We start from the raw sequence: 8,645 nt of genomic DNA, 5'->3' as shown, positions 1-8,645 counted from the left end.
ACACCATAATATAGCATGTTGAAAAAATGACCTAAAAGGCAAGGCTATAGTATGGCAAAATGTCACAATATGTCATGTCACAAAAACAGCTGAAAACACCTCAAAACAGCATAAAATAGCACGCTGAGACACGCCATAGCACAGAAAGTTGCAAAAATGGCCAAAAACACCATGATACAGCATGTTGAAAAAATGACTGAAAAGCAAGGCTATAGTATGGCAAAATGTCAAAATATGACATGTCCCAAAAACAGCTGAAAACACCTCAAAACAGCATAAAATAGCGTGCTGAGACACGCCATAGCACAGAAAGTTGCAAAAATGGTCAAAAACACCATGATATAGGATGTTGAAAAAATGACCTAAAAGGCAAGGCTATAGTATGGCAAAATGTCAAAATATGACACGTCCCAAAAACAGCTGAAAACACCTCAAAACAGCAGAAATTAGCATACTGACACAAGCCATAGCATAGGAAGTGGCAGAAACAGTCAAAAACACCATGATATAGCATGTTGAAAAACTTACCGAAAAGCAAGGCTATAGTATGGCAAAATGGCAAAATGTGACACGTCCCAAAAACAGCTGAAAACACCTCAAAACAGCAGAAATTAGCATACTGACACAAGCCATAGCATAGAAAGTGGCAGAAACAGTCAAAAACACCATGATATAGCATGTTGAAAAACTTACCGAAAAGCAAGGCTATAGTATGGCAAAATGTCAAAATGTGACACGTCCCAAAAACAGCTGAAAACACAGCAAAACAGCATGAAATAGCGTGCCAAGACAAGCCATAGCATAGAAAGTGGCAAAAACAGTCAAAAACACCATGATATAGCATGTTGAAAAAATGACCTAAAAGGCAAGGCTATAGTATGGCAAAATGTCAAAATATGACATGTCCCAAAAACAGCTGAAAACACAGCAAAACAGCATGAAATAGCGTGCCGAGACAGGCCATAGCATAGAGAGTTGCAAAAATGGTCAAAAACACCATGATATAGCATGTTGAAAAAATGACCTAAAAGGCAAGGCTATAGTATGGCAAAAATGTCAAAATTTGACACGTCCCAAAAACAGCTGAAAACACAGCAAAACAGCATGAAATAGCGTGCCGAGACAGGCCATAGCATAGAGAGTTGCAAAAATGGTCAAAAACACCATGATATAGGATGTTGAAAAAATGACCTAAAAGGCAAGGCTATAGTATGGCAAAAATGTCAAAATTTGACACGTCCCAAAAACAGCTGACAACACCTCAAAACAGCATGAAATAGCGTGCCGAGACAAGCCATAGCATAGAAAGTGGCGAAAACAGTCAAAAACACCATGATATAGCATGTTGAAAAAATGACCTAAAAGGCAAGGCTATAGTATGGCAAAAATGTCAAAATATGACATGTTTCAAAAACAGCTGAAAACAACTCAAACCAACATAAAATAGCGTGCCGAGACACGCCACAGCATATAAAGATGCAAAAATGGTCAAAAACACCATGATATAGGATGTTGAAAAAATGACCTAAAAGGCAAGGCTATAGTATGGCAAAAATGTCAAAATTTGACACGTCCCAAAAAGAGCTGAAAACACAGCAAAACAGCAGAAATTAGCATACTGACACAAGCCATAGCATAGGAAGTGGCAGAAACAGTCAAAAACACCATGATATAGCATGTTGAAAAAATGACCTAAAAGGCAAGGCTATAGTATGGCAAAAATGTCAAAATATGACATGTCTCAAAAACAGCTGAAAACACCTCAAACCAACATAAAATAGCGTGCCGAGACACGCCACAGCATATAAAGATGCAAAAATGGCCCAAAACACAATGATACAGCATGTTGAAAAAATGACTGAAAAGGCAAGGCTATAGTATGGCAAAATGTCAAAATATGACACGTCCCAAAAACAGCTGACAACACCTCAAAACAGCATGAAATAGCGTGCCGAGACAAGCCATAGCATAGAAAGTGGCGAAAACAGTCAAAAACACCATGATATAGCATGTTGAAAAAATGACCTAAAAGGCAAGGCTATAGTATGGCAAAATGTCACAATATGTCATGTCACAAAAACAGCTGAAAACACCTCAAAACAGCATAAAATAGCGTGCTGAGACACGCCATAGCACAGAAAGTTGCAAAAATGGCCAAAAACACCATGATACAGCATGTTGAAAAAATGACTGAAAAGCAAGGCTATAGTATGGCAAAATGTCAAAATATGACATGTCCCAAAAACAGCTGAAAACACCTCAAAACAGAAGAAAATAGCGTGCTGAGACACGCCATAGCACAGAAAGTTGCAAAAATGGTCAAAAACACCATGATATAGGATGTTGAAAAAATGACCTAAAAGGCAAGGCTATAGTATGGCAAAATGTCAAAATATGACACGTCCCAAAAACAGCTGAAAACACCTCAAAACAGCAGAAATTAGCATACTGACACAAGCCATAGCATAGGAAGTGGCAGAAACAGTCAAAAACACCATGATATAGCATGTTGAAAAACTTACCGAAAAGCAAGGCTATAGTATGGCAAAATGGCAAAATGTGACACGTCCCAAAAACAGCTGAAAACACAGCAAAACAGCATGAAATAACGTGCCGAGACACGCCATAGCACAGAAAGTTGCAAAAATGGCCCAAAATACCATGATACAACATGTTGAAAAACTGACTGAAAAGCAAGGCTATAGTATGGCAAAATGTCAAAATGTGACACGTCCCAAAAACAGCTGAAAACACCTCAAAACAGCATGAAATAGCGTGCCGAGACAAGCCATAGCATAGAAAGTGGCGAAAACAGTCAAAAACACCATGATATAGCATGTTGAAAAAATGAACTAAAAGGCAAGGCTATAGTATGGCAAAAATGTCAAAACATGACACATCCTTAAAACAGCTGAAAACACCTCAAAACAGCAGAAATTAGCATACCAAGACAAGCCATAGCATAGAAAGTGGCAGAAACTGTCAAAAACACCATGATATAGCATGTTGAAAAAATGACCTGAAAGGCAAGGCTATAGTATGGCAAAATGTCAAAATATGACACGTCCCAAAAACAGCTGAAAACACCTCAAATCAACATAAAATAGCGTGCCGAGACACGCCACAGCATATACAGATGCAAAAATGGCCCAAAACACAATGATACAGCATGTTGAAAAAATGACTGAAAAGCAAGGCTATAGTATGGCAAAATGGCAAAATGTGACACGTCCCAAAAACAGCTGAAAACAACTCAAAACAGCATGAAATAGCGTGCCGAGACAAGCCATAGCATAGAAAGTGGCGAAAACAGTCAAAAACACCATGATATAGCATGTTGAAAAAATGACCTAAAAGGCAAGGCTATAGTATGGCAAAATGTCACAATTTGTCATGTCACAAAAACAGCTGAAAACACCTCAAAACAGCATAAAATAGCACGCTGAGACACGCCATAGCACAGAAAGTTGCAAAAATGGCCCAAAACACCATGATACAGCATGTTGAAAAAATGACCGAAAAGCAAGGCTATAGTATGGCAAAAATGTCAAAATATGACACGTCCCAAAAACAGCTGAAAACACAGCAAAACAGCATGAAATAACGTGTCGAGACACGGCATAGCATAGAGAGTTTCAAAAATGGTCAAAAACACGATGATATAGGATGTTGAAAAAATGACCTAAAAGGCAAGGCTATAGTATGGCAAAATGTCACAATATGACACGTCCCAAAAACAGCTGAAAACACCTCAAATCAACATAAAATAGCGTACTGAGACACGCCATAGCATAGAAAGTGGCGAAAACAGTCAAAACCACCATGATATAGCATGTTGAAAAAATGACCTAAAAGGCAAGGCTATAGTATGGAAAAAATGTCAAAATATGACATGTCTCAAAAACAGCTGAAAACACCTCAAACCAACATAAAATAGCGTGCCGAGACACGCCACAGCATATAAAGATGCAAAACTTGCCCAAAACACAATGATACAGCATGTTGAAAAAATGACCGAAAAGCAAGGCCATAGTATGGAAAAAATGTCAAAATATGACATCCTAAAAACAGCTGAAAACAACTCAAAACAGCATGAAATAGCGTGCCGAGACAAGCCATAGCATAGAAAGTGGCGAAAACAGTCAAAAACACCATGATATAGCATGTTGAAAAAATGACCTAAAAGGCAAGGCTATAGTATGGCAAAATGTCACAATATGTCATGTCACAAAAACAGCTGAAAACACCTCAAAACAGCATAAAATAGCACGCTGAGACACGCCATAGCACATAAAGTTGCAAAAATGGCCAAAAACACCATGACACAGCATGTTGAAAAAATGACTGAAAAGGCAAGGCTATAGTATGGCAAAATGTCAAAATATGACACGTCCCAAAAACAGCTGACAACACCTCAAATCAACATAAAATAGGTGCTGAGACACGCCATAGCATATAAAGATGCAAAAATGGCCCAAAACACAATGATACAGCATGTTGAAAAAATCACCAAAAAGCAAGGCTATAGTATGGCAAAAATGTCAAAATATGACATGTCTCAAAAACAGCTGAAAACACCTCAAAACAGCATGAAATAGCGTGCCGAGACAAGCATAGCATAGAAAGTGGCGAAAACAGTCAAAAACACCATGATATAGCATGTTGAAAAAATGAACTAAAAGGCAAGGCTATAGTATGGCAAAAATGTCAAAACATGACACGTCCTTAAAACAGCTGAAAACACCTCAAAACAGCAGAAATTAGCATACCAAGACAAGCCATAGCATAGAAAGTTGCAAAAATGGAAAAAAACACCATGATACAGCATGTTGAAAAAATGACCGAACTGCAAGGCTATAGTATGGCAAAATGTCAAAATATGACACGTCCAAAAAACAGCTAAAAATACATCAAAACAGCAGAAATTAGCATACTGACACAAGCCATAGCATAGAAAGTGGCAGAAACAGTCAAAAACACCATGATATAGCATGTTGAAAAAATGACCTAAAAGGCAAGGCTATAGTATGGTAAAATGTCAAAATATGTCATGTCACAAAAACAGCTGAAAACACCTCAAACCAACATAAAATAGCATGCCGAGACACGCCACAGCATTTAAAGATGCAAAAATGGCCCAAAACACAATGATACAGCATGTTGAAAAAATGACCGAAAAGCAAGGCTATAGTATGGAAAAAATGTCAAAATATGACACATCCCAAAAACAGCTGAAAACAACTCAAAACAGCAGAAATTAGCATACTGACACAAGCCATAGCATAGAAAGTGGCAGAAACTGTCAAAAACACCATGATATAGCATGTTGAAAAAATGACCTAGAAGGCAAGGCTATAGTATGGCAAAATGTCACAATATGTCATGTCACAAAAACAGCTGAAAACACCTCAAAACAGCATAAAATAGCACGCTGAGACAGGCCATAGCATATAAAGATGCAAAAATGGCCCAAAACACAATGATACAGCATGTTGAAAAAATGACCAAAAAGCAAGGCTATAGTATGGCAAAAATGTCAAAATATGACACATCCTAAAAACAGCTGAAAACACCTCAAAACAGCATGAAATAGCGTGCCGAGACAAGCCATAGCATAGAGAGTTTCAAAAATTGTCAAAAACACCATGATATAGCATGTTGAAAAAATGACCTGAAAGGCAAGGCTATAGTATGGCAAAAATGTCAAAATATGACACATCCTAAAAACAGCTGAAAACACCTCAAAACAGCATGAAATAGCGTGCCGAGACAAGCCATAGCATAGAGAGTTTCAAAAATTGTCAAAAACACCATGATATAGCATGTTGAAAAAATGACCTGAAAGGCAAGGCTATAGTATGGCAAAATGTCAAAATATGACACATCCTTAAAACAGCTGAAAACAACTCAAAACAGCATGAAATAGCGTGCCGAGACAAGCCATAGCATAGAAAGTGGCGAAAACAGTCAAAAACACCATGATATAGCATGTTGAAAAAATGACCTAAAAGGCAAGGCTATAGTATGGCAAAATGTCAAAATATGTCATGTCACAAAAACAGCTGAAAACACCTCAAAACAGCATAAAATAGCACGCTGAGACACGCCATAGCACATAAAGTTGCAAAAATGGCCAAAAACACCATGACACAGCATGTTGAAAAAATGACTGAAAAGGCAAGGCTATAGTATGGCAAAATGTCAAAATATGACACGTCCCAAAAACAGCTGACAACACCTCAAATCAACATAAAATAGGTGCTGAGACACGCCATAGCATATAAAGATGCAAAAATGGCCCAAAACACAATGATACAGCATGTTGAAAAAATCACCAAAAAGCAAGGCTATAGTATGGCAAAAATGTCAAAATATGACATGTCTCAAAAACAGCTGAAAACACCTCAAAACAGCATGAAATAGCGTGCCGAGACAAGCATAGCATAGAAAGTGGCGAAAACAGTCAAAAACACCATGATATAGCATGTTGAAAAAATGAACTAAAAGGCAAGGCTATAGTATGGCAAAAATGTCAAAACATGACACGTCCTTAAAACAGCTGAAAACACCTCAAAACAGCAGAAATTAGCATACCAAGACAAGCCATAGCATAGAAAGTTGCAAAAATGGAAAAAAACACCATGATACAGCATGTTGAAAAAATGACCGAACTGCAAGGCTATAGTATGGCAAAATGTCAAAATATGACACATCCAAAAAACAGCTAAAAATACATCAAAACAGCAGAAATTAGCATACTGACACAAGCCATAGCATAGAAAGTGGCAGAAACTGTCAAAAACACCATGATATAGCATGTTGAAAAAATGACCTAGAAGGCAAGGCTATAGTATGGCAAAATGTCACAATATGTCATGTCACAAAAACAGCTGAAAACACCTCAAAACAGCATAAAATAGCACGCTGAGACAGGCCATAGCATATAAAGATGCAAAAATGGCCCAAAACACAATGATACAGCATGTTGAAAAAATGACCAAAAAGCAAGGCTATAGTATGGCAAAAATGTCAAAATATGACACATCCTAAAAACAGCTGAAAACACCTCAAAACAGCATGAAATAGCGTGCCGAGACAAGCCATAGCATAGAGAGTTTCAAAAATTGTCAAAAACACCATGATATAGCATGTTGAAAAAATGACCTGAAAGGCAAGGCTATAGTATGGCAAAAATGTCAAAATATGACACATCCTAAAAACAGCTGAAAACACCTCAAAACAGCATGAAATAGCGTGCCGAGACAAGCCATAGCATAGAGAGTTTCAAAAATTGTCAAAAACACCATGATATAGCATGTTGAAAAATGACCTGAAAGGCAAGGCTATAGTATGGCAAAAATGTCAAAATATGACACATCCTAAAAACAGCTGAAAACAACTCAAAACAGCATGAAATAGCGTGCCGAGACAAGCCATAGCATAGAAAGTGGCGAAAACAGTCAAAAACACCATGATATAGCATGTTGAAAAAATGACCTAAAAGGCAAGGCTATAGTATGGCAAAATGTCAAAATATGTCATGTCACAAAAACAGCTGAAAACACCTCAAAACAGCATAAAATAGCACGCTGAGACACGCCATAGCACATAAAAGTTGCAAAATGGCCAAAAACACCATGACACAGCATGTTGAAAAATGACCTAAAAGGCAAGGCTATAGTATGGCAAAATGTCAAAATATGACACGTCCCAAAAACAGCTGACAACACCTCAAATCAACATAAAATAGGTGCTGAGACACGCCATAGCATATAAAGATGCAAAAATGGCCCAAAACACAATGATACAGCATGTTGAAAAAATCACCAAAAAGCAAGGCTATAGTATGGCAAAAATGTCAAAATATGACATGTCTCAAAAACAGCTGAAAACACCTCAAAACAGCATGAAATAGCGTGCCGAGACAAGCATAGCATAGAAAGTGGCGAAAACAGTCAAAAACACCATGATATAGCATGTTGAAAAAATGAACTAAAAGGCAAGGCTATAGTATGGCAAAAATGTCAAAACATGACACGTCCCAAAACAGCTGAAAACACCTCAAAACAGCAGAAATTAGCATACCAAGACAAGCCATAGCATAGAAAGTTGCAAAATGGAAAAAAACACCATGATACAGCATGTTGAAAAAATGACCGAACTGCAAGGCTATAGTATGGCAAAATGTCAAAATATGACACATCCAAAAAACAGCTAAAAATACATCAAAACAGCAGAAATTAGCATACTGACACAAGCCATAGCATAGAAAGTGGCAGAAACTGTCAAAAACACCATGATATAGCATGTTGAAAAAATGACCTAGAAGGCAAGGCTATAGTATGGCAAAATGTCACAATATGTCATGTCACAAAAACAGCTGAAAACACCTCAAAACAGCATAAAATAGCACGCTGAGACAGGCCATAGCATATAAAGATGCAAAAATGGCCCAAAACACAATGATACAGCATGTTGAAAAAATGACCAAAAAGCAAGGCTATAGTATGGCAAAAATGTCAAAATATGACACATCCTAAAAACAGCTGAAAACACCTCAAAACAGCATGAAATAGCGTGCCGAGACAAGCCATAGCATAGAGAGTTTCAAAAATTGTCAAAAACACCATGATATAGCATGTTGA

The sequence above is a fragment of the Plectropomus leopardus genome, chromosome 1, assembly GCF_026936395.1.
Source record: "Plectropomus leopardus strain MGB_pleo_1.0 chromosome 1, ASM2693639v1, whole genome shotgun sequence".
Taxonomy (NCBI): domain Eukaryota; kingdom Metazoa; phylum Chordata; class Actinopteri; order Perciformes; family Serranidae; genus Plectropomus; species Plectropomus leopardus.
The sequence above is the reverse complement of the archived record's forward strand: the minus strand, read 5'-3'. Positions refer to the sequence as shown.